The 19,044-nt window shown below is 46.3% G+C and overlaps 1 long non-coding RNA gene across 1 annotated transcript; it reads right to left on the bottom strand.

Annotated features, from left to right (window-relative positions):
• Nucleotides 1-2,177: 2,177 nt before the first annotated feature.
• Nucleotides 2,178-18,752, bottom strand: LOC118892815. The gene is made up of 3 exons (XR_005019351.1): nucleotides 18,415-18,752; nucleotides 8,469-8,646; nucleotides 2,178-2,279 (listed from the first exon to the last, which is right to left on the bottom strand). It is a non-coding gene; the product is annotated as an uncharacterized LOC118892815 (long non-coding RNA).
• Between the last annotated feature and the right edge of the window lie 292 nt (nucleotides 18,753-19,044).

Here is a 19,044-nt window from a genome sequence, read left to right as displayed (position 1 = left end):
TGTGGTTGGCTTATTTCATTTAGTATTATCTCCTCAAGGTTCATCCATGTTGTCACATATCGCAGAATTTCATTCCTTTTAAGGGCAGAATAGTATTCCATTTTGTGCATACACCACAGTTTCTTTATCCAGTCATCTGTCGATATATATTTAGGTTGGTTCCACATCTTGGCTATTGTGAATAATGCTGCTATGAACATAGGAGTACTAATATGGCTCCAAGACTCTGATTTCAATTCTTTTGGGTAATTCCCACAAGTGAGATTGCTGGATCATATGATAATTCTATTTTGAATTTTCTGAGGAACCTCCATACTGTTTTCCATAGCAGCTCCACCATTTTGCATTCCCACCAACAGTGTCCAAGGGTTCCAATTTCTCCACATCCTTGCCAATGTTTTTCTTTTGTTTGTTTTGTTTTAAAGTGTTTACAGCTATTTATTCTTTTCCAAGGAAGTCTGAACATTTCATCAGAGGAGCAATTACATTTAAGAAAAAGCAAACGATTGACAAACAGCACAAATTGGTACATGGCTTTCCTCTATCGAGTAGAATAAATGCTCCAGAGTTGACGGAAGAAATTGGCCACGAGGAAAGAAGATTCATTTCAACTGTCCTTAGGACTCAGGTGTCAATGACTGGAGTAGCTCAGACTCACAGCACTCACAAAACAGGGCTTTAATGTTTTCCAATATAATTTTCACTTAACTTTCTGAGGCGCTCAATGGTGTTTTGGTTTTTGATAATAGACATCCTGACAGATGTAAGGTTATATCTCATTGTGGTTTGATTTGCATTTCTCTGATGATTGGTATGTTGATCCTTTTTTTCACATACCAGTTGGCCATTTCTATGCCCTCTTTGGAGAAATGTCTGTTCAAGTTCTTAAACCATCTCTTAATCAGGTTATTAGTTTTTGTTTTGGGGGTTTTTTTTTGGCTGCTCCCTGCAGCATGTGGGATCTTAGTTCCCTGACCAGTGGTGGAACCTGTGCTGCCTGCAGTGGAAGTAGAGTCTTAACCACTGCACCGCCAGGGAAGTCCCAGGTTATTAGTTTTTTTAACTATTGAGTTGGAAGAAGTATGCAATCATTTTTAAATGACGTCACGAAGCAATAAGAAAGATAGCGAAAAACGAAAACAGGATATAAACAGTTCATATGACTACTTCTGGTTACCAAGGTGGTGTTTTTTTAATTTAGTTTTGTTTAGATAGCTAAACAAAGGAAATAAACCTAAATTGCTAACAGTATTTAGGGAGGTGGTATTTGAGTGATACTTTTTTCTCTATTATTTCCTCTGTTGAGAGGCTCAGCAACTCGGATTTTGCAGACAGACAGGCCTGGGTGAGAAATCCATCTCTCACTGTCCACATGTATAACTCTGAGGACTTTATGTAAACTCCCTGGGCCTCAGCTTCCTTATGGAAATAATTATCCCCTAAACTTGCTTTGAGAATTAAAATAAGAAAGCACATGGAAACATGGGGTACTTTATGACCTGACACAGTAAGTAGAGCTATTTTTCTATATTCTTTCTGTTGGGTCACATTTCACAAATCAACATTTAAATACTGGGGACTTTAAAATGGGGATAAAATTTTTTTTAATTAATTTTTACTGGAGTATGGTTGCTTTACAATGTTGTGTTAGCCTCCACTGCACAACAAAGCAAATCAGCCCTACACATACAGATATCCCCTCCCTTTTGGACTTCCCTCCCATTTAGGTTACCACAGTGCATTAGGTAGAGTTCCCTGTGCTATACAGTATGTTCCCATCAGTTGTCTATTTTATACATAGTATCAATAATGTATATGTGTCAACCCCAGTCTCCCAATTCCTCCCACCCCACCCCTTTCCCCCTTGGTGTAAAATGGGGATTAAATTTTTGATAGCCTGCATTTTCCTCATCAGCCCCTCTCCTAGGCCCCTGCTTGGTTTAACTCTGAAAGAGATACTGTACATAGGGCTTTACAGTGACAAGGCACCAGCCCCAGTTCACTGACATCATGAATGAAGACAAGATTTACAAACTGTAAAGCACCTAAAAATGTAATGCAACATGAGTCCATTTTTACAGGATGACCCTGAAGGGACAGTGATTAAACAAAGCCCAAGTACATGGAGTGTTTACCTGAGACACAATAATGCACTAAGTGAACTCATTAAATGCAGGGGGCGGGGGAGTGAAGATGGAGTGGAGAGGGGTCGTATGCCAAGGAAATCACCATTATTCTTCCACTGTCTGGCCCCAGGCTTCCAGGAGGAGGTGAGATTTCTGAGGGTAATGAAAAAAAGAGTAATTATCTCAAATGCCTTTCAGCCAATCAGAAGAACAATTCCTTGGACTACCTTCATCTAATTTATGGCAAGGTCTATTAGGCTTCGTTGTACGTCTTATACTTTGGAGTTAATCATAAGGGTTACTCTGAGCCCATGTTTATAGGAAGCCTCTCCTTTCTAAGCGGCTATTGAGAAATAGAAACTAAATGATTATTATTTTATTATGATTACCTTGACGGTGGGCTCAAGCTTACTTTTTCTAAAATTCCAAAGGCACTTGTTCAAGAAGATATAAAACTGTATCTAATTAACTATGTATAAAATAAATAAGCTACAAGGACATATTGTACAGCACAGGGAATATAGTCAATATTTTATAATAACTATAAATGGAGTATAACCTTTAAAAATTGTGAATCACTAGGCAGTACACCTGAAACTTATATAATATTGTACATCAACTATACCTCAATTTAAAAAAACTTTTTTAAACTATATTCAGTTAAAAGTTTAAAAAATAAATTCTTTTTACTTATTACATCCCTCCCTGAAGGGAACCGACGATTGGATATGTATTCTTCCAGAACTTTTACTTTTACTTTACCTTTACAAGTATATGTGATGTGTTCACATGTGCACATACACACACACACACAATTTTTTTATATAAATAAAATCACACTCTATATCTCTGCTACTTGAATTTTTCACTTACTAATAAGTCAGAGGCATCTTTCCATATTTGGACATGCAGGGGTTTGTGAGGTAGTTATAGACCCTGGGGCCTGCAGGCTTGAGCCCAGCTCCCCAACTTAATAGCTGTGTGACCCTGGACAAGTTAATTAACACCTCTATTCTCATCTATAAAAATATTCTAACAATAGTAATCAAAGGATTGCTGTGAAGATTAAATGAGTTAACATTGTAAAATACATAAAGCATTTAGAATAGTGGATAGAGTAAGTCCTCTATGCGTTGGCCATTGTTGTGATTTACCCTGTTCTTCTTCTTTAATGGACAACTGTATTCCATTATTAGGATGAACCGCAATTCATTGAGCCAGCTCCCCGCTGAGAAACACAGTGATTTCCTACTTTTGCTGCAGTGAGCATTTGTGAACATAGGTCTTTGTGTACATGGGCAAGCACACTCTAGGGTAGGTTCCAAGGCATGGAATGGCTGCATCAAAGGTCATTCTCACTTTATTTGAAAGATGGTGCCAAATTTCCCTCCAAAAGGCTGCAGTACTTTCCATCCCTACCAACGAATGGTGTATCTGTGCCCGTCTCCAGGCATCTTCTCAGCACTGGCAGCCTGGGTCTTTGGCGTTCTCACTTCTGCACTCAACCTTCCCTAAACGAAAGCTCAATCAAAACCACTAGCAATGCATTTGTCAAAGTCCCGGGGACACCTAACCCCTTCGTCTTTTCTAAAAGGAATCAGATGTTTTCTCGGCTCTGACAGACCTTCAGTTGCCTGGACACAGCCCTGGGATAAGTTTGTAAAACACAAATAGAACATTCCCTGACATCCTCCAGAGAAGCTCACGGGAGCCCACGTGAGGCTCTGCTCTCTATAACGTGCAATAAGAGTTCCATAGCAGCTGGTGTTTTCCTGGGTGGAGATCAGAGCCAGCATTTGTATATAAATATTATCCAAGGGCTGGAGACAGAATCAAATCAGGCTGGAAGCAGAGGCTGCAACATCCCAGTTGTCTTATTCATGCGGCAGGGTTTGGGCGGGGTAGGGGGGGAGTGGGGAGGTGAGTACCCCCATCCTTTCCCTGAGCTCCACGTCAAAAGGGAAGCATCCTAGCACAGGCCCTCCCCATCAGAACAGCTTATCATAAAACAGAGGTGGAAGCTGGTGCAGGGCTTGGCTGGAAAATCTTACGCCAGGCAGAGGGGAAGTAGGGCAAACAGGTGAGCTCCATCGGCAGGGCCCAGACTGGAGTTTTGTTGCCTGCTCTGCACTGCTGGCCAAGTGCCCACCTGCAGTCACCTGGCTCTTTAGATCATAGCTCCTGTCAGTGACAAGGTGACTACTCACTGAGGTGGCCCTTCCGGCCTCATCTCCAAGGTTCTGCTGCACATTGTGACTTCCAGCTGTGCTCAAGGACCTCTCAGAATCCAGGGGAGCTGTGAAGTAGGGGCCTCCCGGAGTCCTCAGGCAGGAATGTCAATAATTCCCAGTGTTGCCCCTGCTAAGCCCTGCAAGCCCCAGAGCCATTCATCTTCCAGACTTGATTTTCAGGCTATTTCATGGCTCAAAACCATTCACCTTGGTTCTCCCAACTCTCTCCTTGCTTCCCACCATCCCCCGGGACTCAGGGCAGGTCAGGTCAGGGAAGGGGAGAGGGCAGGCGAGTCTCTGGAACAGTGGATTCCATGGATCAGAGCAAATTCCAGGGATGTGACCCAGGGACCCTGGCTCAGGTCCATAACAGAGGGAATAACTCAGATGATTATCTCAGGCTCTCGGAAGTGAGTTAAGCTTCCCCTTCCTATTCAGCTCATGTGGGAGGGTCAGCGGGAAGGAAAGGAGGCCCAGAGACCCAGGGTCTGCCTTAGGTCTGACTAGAGGCAGCGTGTAGTACAGGAAAGGGAATTAAGCTCACTGTGCCTTGGATTCCTTTTCTCTGAGAGCCTGGGGCTCAACACCCAAACATCCTGCATTTCATTAAATCCACAAAACAGATGTTTGGGTGTGGACTATGTGTCCTGGACACTGCGGACATGGCAATAAACAGACCAGTGTCTGGCCTCATGGAGTTCGCATTCCCGGAGAGGTAAATACTAGGAAGAGTGTCATGCTTACTCCTGAGGAAGCAGGTTCATGGAGGGAATCAGTAAGCCAAGATCACACGGCTCCCAAGCGGGCTGCACGGCTCTCTCTCAGACGACACTGCTCTTAACCAGAACACGATAACAGCTAACCAGGTGCTTGGCGGGGCTCAAAGACCTGAAGCTTCAGACCCCGTGCTTATAACAGCCCCTTCCAAGGTCCTGGAAGGGGGCCTGGAAAGAAACATGTTCACGTGATCTTGGGTTTCTCTAAGCTTTGCCAAAGTCAAGTCTTAACCATAACGGGAAAGAGCACTGTCTCTCCTCACTCCAGTTTCCCTCTGTCACTCCTGCCCTCGTGCTGGGTGATGTTCCAGCGGCCTTGGGCATTCAGGGACTCCCCACGCAGGAGTCAAAGCCGGGGCAGGGGGTGGGACATTGAGTTTGAGTTTAGTGGGCTATGTTTATGTGGTGCGCCATCACCTCCACATGTGCTGAATTACTGCTAACGTCCAGTGCAGGCCCAGCTCCCAGGAGTCCGCCTGAACCCAGGGCCTACCAGCCACTTCCTGATGCCACATCAGTGGTGGAATCGCCACATGAATGTGTTCTACAGAGCCCAACATGGACGTGTGTGGTAGGGAAGAAGGAGGAAGGTTTAAAATGTATAGCATCAGACGCCAGCCTATGAGAAATGCTTCCAGTTCCTAGACCTGTAAAATCCTAAGTAGAGGATTCCGTTCCCCTAGTTGAGAGAAGTTCTCTTCTGTCAGAAACATCCTCCATGCGTTCAATTATAACACACCAGAGCTTCTTTTTTTTTTTTTAATCGGGAAACGGTCTGGGACGTTAAGTGGCTGCTGTCCCTCTGCTGTTTCCTTCTCGGTTCGGTACTTTTTTTTTTTTTTTTTTTTTTAATTTATTTTTGGCTGTGTTGCGTCTTCGTTTCTGTGCGAGGGCTTTTTCTAGTTGCGGCAAGCAGGAGCCACTCTTCATCGCGGTGCGCGGGCCTCTCACTATCGCTGCCTCTCCCGTTGCGGGACACGGGCTCCAGACGCGCAGGCTCAGTAGTTGTGGCTCACGGGCCTAGTTGCTCCGCGGCATGTGGGATCTTCCCAGACCAGGGCTCGAACCCGTGTCCCCTGCATTGGCAGGCAGATTCTCAACCACTGCGCCACCAGGGAAGCCCCTTTTTCATTTTTGATGAGAACTGTACAAAATAGAATTCACCAAAATTCCTCTGTTTATGAGACACAAACGGGTAGTAATACTACAAACAGTGAGTGTATCTGTATGAAATTACTCATTTTCCACATCTAAACTGCCAACAACAACCCCTATGTTCACAGCAGCACTATTCACAATAGCTAAGACATGGAAGCAACTTAAGTGTCCATCAACAGAGGAATGGCTAAAGAAGATGTGTTACATATATACAATGGAATACTACTCAGCCATAAAAAAAGAATGAAATATTGCCATTCGCAGCAACAGGGATGGACCTTTGAGATTATCATAATAAGTGAAGTAAGTCAGGCAGAGAAAGACAAATATCATATGGTATCAATTATATGTGGAATCTAAAAAAAATTATACAAATGAACTTATTTACAAAACAGAAATAAGCTCACAGACATAGAAAACAAACTTATGGTTACCAAAGTGGGAAGGGGGGGAGGGAGGGATAAATTAGGAGTTTGGGATTAACACATACACTCTACTATATATAAAATAGATAAACAAGGACCTGCTGTATAGCACAGGGAACTATACTCAATATCTTATAAAAACCAATAATGGAAAAGAATCTAAAACATAATAGATATATATAGATATATGTATAACTGAATCACTTTGTTGTTCACCTGAAACTAATACAACATTGTAAGTCAGCTATACTTCCATAAAAATTTTAAAAATAAAATAAATTGTCCATAACAGAAAGCAAAGTTTGATCAACGAGGCCAGAGAAAGGCTGAATTATCTTTTATTCTCTCTTCAGAAATTTAGAAAAATTGTTATCAAACAAAGAAGTGATCACAATGACTATGAAGCCAGAAAATGTAGGAATGAAAAGTATAATAGAGGCGTGTCAGGCAGTTAAGTTAATTAACAAAATGTTCTGTTATTTATTCTATGGATTTTATAGTGCCAGAGGTATTGATGACTTTTAAAATATGTAAACTGTTGGAGCTCTTTTCCTCACTCTAAATAAATATTCTTAATGTTGGATTCATAATTTTGTATTATTTCTCTTAAAGACAGCTCTCAAATTGTACAAGCTTCAGGCCCTATAAAAACCTTGATCCTCCCCTGCAGCCACCATCTCCTGAGCAGTTCTGATGTGCCAGGAACGCTGATAAATCCCTCTACACAGATTATCTAATTTAATCCTCAATCAATGCACTGAGGTAAACTAAGGCTTGGAGCATTTATTCTACATAATACAGCTTTTTCTGCAGGGTTGAAGGAAGGATTCAAAATCACACAGCACAGGGAGCAGCGGCCCTACACAGAATAGGAACTATTATGACAAATTGCTGTGTTTCCTCCCTGAGCCCAAGTTTCCTCTATTTAAAGTTGAAGGGGTGTAAAAGAGATTTAATCTTTGTACATCCACAGAGGACATCAGTAAAGATACACAGAGTATTGGTAAGACTGACTGCCTCTGTGGAGGGCAACTGGGGGTGGGAAGGAGACACACCCCACCTGTACCTTCTCATTTTTTTTTTGTTTTTTTTTTTTGGCTGCGTTGGGTCTTCGTTGCTGCACGCGGGCTTCCTCTAGTTGCGGCGAGCGGGGGGCGGCTACTCTTCGTTGAGGTGCGTGGGCTTCTCCTTGCGGTGGCTTCTCTTGTTGCGGAGCACGGGCTCTAGGCGCATGGGCTTCAGTAGTTGCAGCACAGAGGCTCAGTAGTTGTGGCTTGCGGGCTCTAGAGCGCAGGCTCAGTAGTTGTGGTGCATGGGCTTAGTTGCTCCGCGGCATGTGGGATCTTCCTGGACCAGGGATCGAACCCGTGTCCCCTGCATTGGCAGGTGGATTCTTAACCACTGTGCCACTAGGGAAGCCCCGTACCTTCACATTTTTAAACAAGTTAATGAGAAGTACTTGGCACAGTGCCTGGCCCGTGGTAAGTGCTCAATGTTAGCTTTTGCTGTTAGTTCTTGCTATTGTTGATTATATACATAAATTAATTTTTTAAAATAGAGAGGTAGGCCCTGCTGTCTAAAGTCCCTTCCAGCTGGATTTGGTGTCTGTTTTACATAACAGTTCCTAGCACTCACCCGTGTAGGCGGCTCTAATGCACCATTGCATTTAATACTCCCTGCATCTCTAAGTACTGTTCTCATTCCCATTCTGCAAATTTGGAAACAGAGGCACAGAGAGGTTAAATAACATACCCCAGGTCACACAGCCAACGTGGCAGAGGCTAGGATGAACACGCAGGCTGGGTGCCTCTAAAATATGGACTCACTGGACCCCCTCCTGGTATGTTACGTGGGGACCCCAGCATTTTTTCATTCTTCTTCTGTGCCGCTCCAACAAGCTTCATGTACGGCAGGACAGCTTCCGGGGAGCCTAGAGTATAGGACAGGAAAGTGCTGTCACTGCAGATATGAAGGCAGCAAGAAAGCCCTACAGGGCTTATTAACCAGCTAGAGATTAAGAGGGAAGGGAGGCAAGAAGGAAAGAGGAGGGAAAGAAACATGAGTGAAGGATCAACTCCTGTGTCCGACAGAGTCAGCCATTTCTCACCTATCCACCCAACTCTGCAAGGGAGTCCGTGTTATCCCGGTGCCCACTTCTGAGCGGAGCAGGTGGGCTGCAAGAGTTCTCGAAGCTCCTAGGTGGTGGGGCCTGGAAAACCTAGGCCCCGGGGCTCGCAGCTCTCTGACAGCAAAGGGCATCCCCCAGACCCGCCTCCTCACTCCGCCCCTCCAGGCTTTCCTCAGCGTGTACAGCCCAAAGCAAATATTTCTACACTGCACAGCTCAGCAGGCCTCAGTGGCCTCTGTCCTACTAGGGAAGCTCTGGGGACGGGAGGTCTCCTGAGTCGGCTTGCCAAAGCAGGGACACTTCCCCACAGGGAGAGAGAGGTGGGTGAGCCCTGAGTTCTGCTGCACATACAGCCATAGACCCAGGAGCCTAGAGGCGTCCTTGGGGATAAATCTGTCTTAGACTCTCCACTCAATTCAGGAGCGCTGAGCATGGACCCTTCAAGCACTTGGCACCTCGGCCTCCGTGTGACCTGTAAGGGCTTCACGGGCCCTGCACCTAGGAATGAGGTGGTCCACGTAAGTGTCTCAGACCGCTGAGCACTTAACAGCAACAGGCACCTACCTAATAAAAGTCTCGTCTCATCATAGCTATGTGACCTTGAGCAAGCCGCTTGCCCTCTTTGATTCACCGTTTCCTTATCCGTAAAACGAAGATTACAAAGTAATAAGTGTTTCTCTACAATAAAGGACGACCCTCCAACACACGCTAGATTGAAGGTACCTTGAAGAGAGGGAACAGTCTAACTCACCTCGGCATTTCCTTTGAGGTGCCTTCCTAACAGGGTGTCTTACTCCACAGAAGAAGCTCAGCACAGATTTGCCCATTTCAAGGCAGAATTGGGTAGTGCCAAACGGTGTGTGTTATGGGCTATTCAGACCTGGATTCAAATCATGCTCTGCCACTCACTTCCCATTGGAAAACCTTTCAGAGTTCGGTCATCACTCATAACTACACCTCCAGGGTCCCAGATCGCAAAACTCTAGAGGGAGCTATTCTTTTTTTTTTTTTGTTTAAATTAGAGTGTGATTTCTTTTTTTTTTTTAATTTTATTTTTAAAGATTTATTGATTGATTAATTGATTGATTGATTGCTATGTTGGATCTTCGTTTCTGTGCTAGGGCTTTCTCTAGTTGCGGCAAGCGGGGCCCACTCTTCATCGCGGTGCGCGGGCCTCTCACTATCGCTGCCTCTCTCATTGCGGAGCACAGGCTCCAGATGCGCAGGCTCAGTAGTTGTGGCTCACGGGCCTAGTTGCTCCGCGGCATGTGGGATCCTCCCAGACCAGGGCTCGAACCCATGTCCCCTGCATTGGCAGGCAGACTCTCAACCACTGTGCCACCAGGGAAGCCCTATTCTTAAAATGTGTTCATGGAGAGAGGCACACAGGATCCCTGACTGTCTGAAAGGTGAGTTGTAAGGATGCAAGGCCATGGTGAGTACAAAATGGGTTAGCACAGGCTGGCTCAGAGTGAGTGCAGAGAAACACAGTCTAGAGAAGTTCTGAATTAAAAGATGCTAAATTCACAAAACAGCAGACTAGGTCCACAATACACTATTTGAAAGGTTAAAGAATTCTGCTAATATGCAAAGATAATACCGCCAATTTGTATTTTCAGGAACTCACTCCTTTTTCTGGTTGTTCCAGGGAAGCTTTTATGAACCTTATTTTTTTGTTTTGGTTTATTTTTTTCCCCCATTGTGAATGTGGAAATGGTTCCATTAGCAAAGGCATATCAATTTTTAACACCCCTCCCCAAAATGGTCTATTCATATAAATGAATCTTAATCTTCATTTTATATTGATAAGCTGCAGAGCTGACATAAACAACATTTTTTTTTCCATTTAAATCTGGCTTGTCATTCTATAAACTTGATGCTGTTTGCAAACGTCCCTGTAAAGAACTCCAGTCTTTCTACTGTGAAAGAAAAATGTGCAGTGGCCACTGCTTGGACTCGAAAAAGATGTTTATAGTACTGCTCCGGGCAGAGGCTGAGAGGCTTCTTTAAATCTTAAAGATTTAAAGGAGGAAATTGAGCTACCATCTCCATCCTGAGCCACAAGACAAAACCCGCCTCTACCTGGAAGTTTACAGGAAACAAGTTCTGATTTCTCTGCTAACCACTGTGCCCTTCTTTAGAAACAGCTTATCCACATGGGGCTAGCCCTTCTGTAACATCTTTTTTTTTTTTTTTTGGTCATGCCATGTGGCTTGTGGGATCTTAGTTCCCCAGCCAGGGATTGAACCCCAGCCCTTAGCAGTGACAGCATAGAGTCCTAACCACTGGACTGCCAGGGAATTCCCATGTAACATCTGTATCTAATCTGCATTTGTACATCTAAGGTTTACCTGAGAAGCATCCCCATGTATCAGGAAGAAAAGAGGCCTGGATGAGATGACCAGAGGAGGAGAAACAAACACTAGGTCAATGGAGGAGAAGGGCACCAGGAGTCCGAACGCCAATGCTCTATTCTTCAGCTCGCCACTTCAGACCTATGCTTTGGCAAGTCGCCTACCATCCCCGAGATCAGATTCCTTATCAGTAAAATGGAGCTTAAAAACTCCTCTCCTGTCTACCTCAAGAGGATGGGTCCTTCCCTACCTCCGTCACTAGAGCTGAGAACTGCTGCCACCGTGACCCAGCCCCACACCAATTCCCATGTCTGAAATAATGACCAGGTAGTGCAGAGTTGCCAACTCAAGTTCTTAACGTAAAAACGAGCGAGGGGGTGTGCATTCCATGTGTTCCTCTCAGCTGCAGTGTGCTCCTGTTTCCAACAGCCCAAACTTTCCCCCTTCCCATGCTGTGTCCCTTTACTACCACCACTGCTCAGCAGCCCTTAGCCAATGACGTTGCCCACAAATGCCCAAAAGGAGAAAATGGTTACACAATGATGGTTCAGGGAATCCTACGTTCCCATTTTAAACAGTAATTAGGAAGGCTATAGAGGCACACGGGGGAAAGGTCTATACTATAATGCTGAATGAAAAACACAGTCACAGAAATCATACCTATCGCTAAGTTTGCAGGCTTTGGATGGAATCAGACCTGGGTTTGAATCCCAGTTTTGCCAACCATGACGACATGACCTCTCAGAGCCTCGGTCCCTTCATCAAAGGAATAGGGATGATAATTCCTTCCTTCTAGAGTTATTGCGAGATTTGGTGGAATATACGTAAAAGGTTTAGCACAATCCAGGCTCCTGGTGAGAGACTTCACATTATGTGCATATGTGGGAGGATAAAGATGAGAAAGGATCCCAGGCAAAAGGGCAGGGTGCATTAAAGAGCAGAAGAGGGGCTTCCCTAGTGGCGCAGTGGTTGAGAATCTGCCTGCCAATACAGGGGACACGGGTTCGAGCCCTGGTCTGGGAAGATCCCACATGCCACGGAGCAACTAGGCCCGTGAGCCACAACTACTGAGCCTGTGCGTCTGGAGCCTGTGCTCCACAACAAGAGAGGCCGCAACAGTGAGAGGCCCGCGCACCGCGATGAAGAGTGGCCCCCGCTCGCCACAACTAGAGAAAGCCCTCGCACAGAAATGAAGACCCAACGCAGCCAAAAATAAATAAATTAATTAATTAATTAAAAAAAAAAAAGAGAAGACACACGGTGTTTTGGGTTTTTTTTTTTCCCACTTAAGATTGTTGTATCTTGACAAAATACACAAACATCAGTAGGACTAGACTCTTTTGGACTAGACTAATACAATTAAATAAGATTCTTCTGACCAAAAACCCTGCCCTTCTCACTCACGCTATGGGGTACTATTCCTAAGAGGTCTGCTCTTGGGACAATTTTTATGAAAAACAGAAAAACCTGGAGCCTCTGGAGCTTTCCCACCCCAAGCCCATGCAACTCTTCAGCTCAACTGGAATAGGCTGGAATCAGCTTTCTTAAGGAAATCTACATCCAAGGGGGACAGGGAGTGGCGAGGAAGTAAGGCTGGAGGATGAAGGGCAGATTCATAAAAAAAACTCTTAGAGCTTTCCACCTTGGTTGCAGAACCCTCACGCACCCTCAGCAAACCACAAGGCTGCCCAGTAGGGTGTCACCACCTTCGAAAGGGCATCTAGCCTGTGGGTTCCCGCTGCCTGGGTTTGGGAACCAGGCTCCAGCAGGACGGTTTGCAGCAGGCAGAGGGTATTCAACCAGAGGCAGATGACTGGGGTGGGACTTGATTTGTTTGTAGACAGTTATCAGTGGTGACAGGCTCATTATTTTCATTCTATGGAGCCAACAGACACAGGACAAATAATAGGTCTGAGCCGGAGAAGCAAAGGTTAAGGTGAGGGGGAGAGAGGTAACTGAGGGGGAACCCTCCCCGGCAGGCCCGCCGTGCCCTCTGAATCACGATGGCAGTGAGGCTGAGCAAGGACCAGAGGACATAGGATGCTTGTCTGTTCCTGCTCTGCTGGTCCCAGCAGAAACTCCTTGAGGGCCAAGATCGCATCCACTGTGTGACTGACTCTAAGTGCCCCAGGTGGAAATAGCTTCATCAAGACCTCATCTAAATGGCTCAGCATCAGGGGGGATGCAGTAACCTGGCGGCCCTCTCACCCTCACTCCTTTACCCAGCGCGGCCCCATTTTCCTCTCCAGTAATAACAGCTCACATTACTAAGGGCCTCCTCCTGCCAGGCGCTGTGCTAAACCCTTGGCACTCACCATTGCATGTCACTTTGCCAACAACCTGGGAGTTAGGGACCGTTACTATTCCATCTTACAAATGAGGAAATGAAGCTTGGAGAAGGTTCTAGGACTTGCCCAAGCCGGTAAGTGGCAGAACCACCAAACTCAGATCCCAAGCTCTCAATCACTGCACCCTCTCCCTCTTTTCATCTCCTTTCTTTCTCCTCTGTTTATACCAAAGGCTTCTAAGACCATCTCCCTCACCCCAAGTCAGATCCCATACCTTCTGGGGGTTTGGGGCTACGCAGGAGGCAGACCTCCAAAGAATAAGGCCCCTCGGGTGGAGGGTTACTGTTTCTGAGATTTCTCAAGAACAGGAAACTTCCTGGACTGCCTGCAATAAATCCAAGCCTTCCTTCCTTTGTGATTTCACCCCGGAGCAATACTCCAGGATGACTCATCTCGAGGCCGGCAGGAGATCTCCTCTGGAGACTGGAGGTGACCTTGGCCGGGCACTCACATCCTGTGCCTGTTTTCCCATTTGTCTAATGGACAGCCCCGGCCTCCCTGCCAGGCTTGTTATTGGAATATTGGGGTGAACACAAAGCATGCGGAAAATCAATTTAAAAAGAGAATGCAAAATACCGACACTCGTCCAACTTCCAACTACATCCCACATACCAAACCCTTATCTAAATCCCCTCCAAGCTGAATTCTAGCTTCCAGAGTTCACCCGTACTCCTGCCTTCTCCTTGTGTTAACGGCAAACTGATGCCTAGAAAAAAAGGAAAGGTGACACGGATAATAATCCCTTTATTTCCAAACGTAATTAGCCACTACTTCAGTTCCCCATCACCCTATTATAAGCACATACAATACTAAGAACAACTAACAGTCACGGACCCCTAATTAAGTATGTATTTTATATATTTTTTTCCTCACTTAATCCCTTTAGGAGTGTCTATGACTAGCCCCACTTTACAGATGAGAAATAAGGTTCAGACCAGTGGATCACACAGCTAGTAGACGTCAAAGCCCAGGTCCCAGATCAGATCTGTCAGTCTCCACCACACTACCCTGCCTTCACTTACTTCCTTTTAAAATTCTAAGCCCGAGGGCTCTCTCACCACCTGCCCCACTTGGTTTTTCTGCATAGTTCTTAGGCTGTTTTGTAATTAACTTACTGCCCTGTCCCTCCCCCATTCGGGTAGACTGTAAATCCACGTGGGCAGGGACTTTTTTGCATGTCTTGCCACTGCTGGGTCCCCTCAGTGCCTGGAACAATGCCTGATACATAGTAGGTACTCAATAAATTAAAGAAATGAATTTGGCCAAAAATCCTCATGAGCTATTTTTGACTGTCCTTTCTACTCTACTGTAGGTTTTGGCAGTGTTTTGTTTATCTCAGTCCCCGGCTACCTCTTATCCCTCTCGGAGTCTAGAACGATATTTTGAACATAGTAAAATATTCCATAAATACTTTGGGGCAGGACTGAACTCTTTCGATGTGGTTTTGGAATGTGCGCTGGCAGTGGTCTGCTGTCTGGGGAATTCACTGTCTCTGCTCCCCACAACAAAGAGGGTGCTCGGGGGAAACTGAGGAGAGCTGGGAAACGCGTGGCGCTTCCTCTCTGTGGCCCTGGGTCCAGCCCTCCTCATCCTGCTCCACGATGCCAGTGGACAGGCGGGCTCACAGCCTGAGGCACAGGTCCCGTCCCTGGCTTTCACGTGCTGTGTTTCTGACTCATCTTCCCTGGGCTCTCGGAAAGCGTTCCGCGTGCAGCTTCACAAACTCTGCCGAGCAGCCGGCTGAGCAGGCGTTGGAAATGATATGGGGGAGAAAAAGGATCTAATTAAGCAGAGTAGGTGATAGTGTCAGAAGAAAAAGCAAGCAAGTGGCAATTTGGATATCTGCCTGCAAATAAGAGAGAGGACTGCCCTCTTCTCCTCTGGCTCCTGTTTGTCCTATAAATCTCAGTTCACTAATCCAAGTGTTTTCATTATCGCTGTATCATACAACATGCTGTGTCGGGCCCATCATGGGGAAATTAAAACCAAGGAGGGGGGCAGAGGGATTCAGGCTACCCCGTTCTCCCATTTCTCTTGTTTACACTAATCTGAAGGTGTTTTTCCCTCGGCCATAAACACAACATGGGGTTTTCCAGCATCAAACAGATTACCTTCTTCCACTCATAAAAAGGAACTTCAGGCCCTGAGCTCCCCCCCACCAAAACCATGCAACTCAGGGGCCAGGAGTCACCTTGGCCACTGTTGACACTTACTCCCCAAGAAATCATAAGAACCAGGTCATGGGGCATTCCCTGGCGGTCCAGTGGTTAGGACTCTGCGCTTTTACTGCCATGGCGCAGGTTCAGTCCCCTGTCCAGGAATTAAGATCCCACAAGCCGTGAAGCGTGGCAAAAACAAAACAAAACAAAAAACACGTCATGAATTAAACACCAGCTCCATAAGGAGAGTCCCTGGGTGGGAAGCAACATGATGGTTAAGATGAGCATTTGAATTTCACCTCCACTACCTACTAGCTGCGTGGCCTTGGGCAAATCACTTAACCTCTCTGAAACTCAGCTTCTTCAAATAAAATACATCGATAACAGGATTAAACGTATAACATAGAGCACTTAGCACCGTACCAAACACACTCTAAGTGCTATGCAACCTGTTCCCATCTATGGCCCTCAGTGCTGCCATTCCAACTGCTAAAGCAAACTTCTAGAAAGCTGTGTGGCTCAGTCTTTCCCCTCCATCTCAAACCTCAAATGTCACCTTATCAGGAAGCCTTCCCTTATCACCTTAAATAAAATAAAATACTACTCCCCTCTCTCATACACACACCCTGCATCCCCCCTTCATTTTAGTCCGTAGCACAAAACACTACCTGACATATTATACAAACACACACACACACACACACACACAGTTTGAACAACATGAGTTTGAACTGTGTAGGTCCATTTATATGCAAATATTTTTAGTAAATATAGCACCTGTATTTTCATTTTACAGATCTTTAAGTGTGGGGAAAAGTTTGTGTTTTATCAGAGATCACAATATATGGAATTCAAAGAACATGTTGAGCGTTTGAGTCTTGATTTTATCCAAACTCTTTCAGCTTCCTGCCCTTGGATGAGTCATTTATCGAATCCTTTGTTTTTGAGGCAGAGATAGTAGTACGTGGATTTTCAACTGAGCGGGGGTCGGAGATCCTAACCCCTGGGTAAAGGCTCAAACATATATATATATTTTAAATTTACATATATAAATAAATATATATGTATCTTTTGTCTCCTTCACCTAAAAGATAAACTCCAAGAAGGCAGAGCTTTTGTTTTGTTGACTGCTGCATCTCCAGCACCTACAACAGAGGCGCCTGGCACAGAGTGGGTATTTAATAAATATTAGCTGAATGAATAAACAGAAGCTATTTTTCTGATGACGATGACTAGAAGGGCCATCAGAGACCACACAGGCCAGAGTTCTTCACAGGCTAGGAAACTGAAGCCAAGAGACATTAGATGACCTGCCTCTGGTTCCTGCTTGCCTAGAACTGCATGGCCGTGGAGGCTGGGGACCCTGACTCCTGGTGTCTTGCCCTGCCTCAAGGCAGCTGGCTCAGACCAACAACTCAGCATACTGGTACCCAGTGCTCCTCATCCGAGGACTGGAAACAATTAAGCAGATGGCTCTCCCTCCCAAGTACTCCGGACCCGGATGCCTCAGTGACTGGCAATCTATAAAAGCAAAAAGGACAGGTGGAGATACCGCAGCCGCTCTGGAAATCCATCAACAAATGTGCTCAGTGCTGAGGAACTGCAGACAGCTGCAGCACAAAGGAGCCAAAGGCCACTGCACTCCTCTCACAAAATTCACCAGCATCGAGGACCCTCTTGGCTTTCCGCACCGACTGAAGGGAAGCACTGCAGCCCTGTTTCTGGGGTGCCTGGATGGCTCCCTCTTACACAGACACGGGGACCCTGTGGGGAAGGATGGAAACCCCCACTCCACCATTCCTAGGGGCACAGCCTCCCTGGAAACCAACTTTTCATCTCTTAGGATCCTTCTTAGAATCAAATGAGAAAGCCCAGATACAGCACATGGCACAGCGCAGGGCACACAGCAGGCACGCGATGCCACTGACTGTTCTACAGGATGCTGATGCTAGCCAGAGGCAAACACAACCCCTCCCCCACCCCCATCCACCTCACCAGCTGACCTTAGAATCCAGGAATTCAGCACCAGGTCAATCTTTTCCAAGGACCCTATTTTCCCATTCAAGTAGAGTGGAAAGAACTTAGACTCCACACGCAAGTGCCGCTCTTCCTCCAAACCACTCAGGACCTCATACAGCCCCAGAAGGGGAAGATTCTAGCCTGAGGTATCAGCCGCTCAGGTTCTTTTTTCCCAGAAAGTGGGATCTGGCCCAGAGCTCCCTGGAGGGTGGGGTGACAAAACACCCAACGAAAATTCCCTGCGTCCTTTTATTACCGGTCCCCCTAACCAAATAATCAGATTTAAAGTACCAAAGAGGGACACCACCAGTAACCAGAGAGTGGTGACTAAATGAGTCCCATCGCTTGCACCTTACTGTGTGTGAGCCAGTCAGGTTCCTCACCTCCCTGAACCTCAATTTCCTCATCTGTATAAAGAGAATAGCAATGCCAACCTCATGAGACTATTGTAAGGATGGAATGAGAGAACGCACTAACCACCGCGCGTGGGACATTAACTGGTGCTTTGAACATTCAAGCCAAGAAGCCCAGTGCAGCCAGTTCCGGAGTCACAAGCATTAATTGCTCCCGAAGAACACTGTAAAGCAAAGGCAGCCCCTCCCTAGACCACAGACCAGACTCGACCACTCCACCATGGGCCGCAGGTTGGGAGCAAACTTGAACTCCACCAGAGGCTTCTAGAAATCTTACCAAGCAATGGGGACGGGGTCAGGACAGGTAAGGGTGCAGAAAGTCACGGGTGTAACTGAGGCCCAAGCAGCTCCTGAAACGGGTGTCCGGGGCTGTAAATGGTGGGATGCGTCTCATTAAATAACCTAGTCTGATGTAACTGTTACATTGGACTTCCCACTGGAAACTGCTACCTTTGATGGCTTGGGACTTCTGGGATGTTCCGGTGGCTGTGTGGCTGCGGGGTTACAAACATAAGGTTGGGGTGTCCCAAACCTAGGTAGGGTGTCCCAAGAGTCCCCAGGGGAGGTTCCAGGAGCTGGTGACTTTCAGCTATCACGTAACTTCCCTGGGCCTTAGTTCCCCGCTCCCCGCCCCCCGACCCTGGGGAACTAATGATCACTCCCTGTGCAAAGAGTCGTGAGGCTCAACGGGAGGGGGGAGCGCTCAGGCCCTTCCTGGGCAGGGCCCGGGGCGACAGCGCGGGTCTCCTCAGTTCAAGAAGGAAAATGCCGAGGAGAGAAGGGTGGCGCGCGCGGCTGCACACGAGCTGAGGCCCTTTCTCTGCGGCAGCTGCTAAAAAAATAATCAAAAGAAAGCAACTGGAACGCGAGCCGGGGGCGCGGGGGGGCGGGGGCTCCTCCCGCCGGC

Source organism: Balaenoptera musculus, chromosome 3 (genome assembly GCF_009873245.2).
Source record: "Balaenoptera musculus isolate JJ_BM4_2016_0621 chromosome 3, mBalMus1.pri.v3, whole genome shotgun sequence".
Lineage (NCBI taxonomy): Eukaryota > Metazoa > Chordata > Mammalia > Artiodactyla > Balaenopteridae > Balaenoptera > Balaenoptera musculus.
Note: the sequence above shows the minus strand (reverse complement) of the source record. Positions and strands in the feature narration are given on the sequence as shown.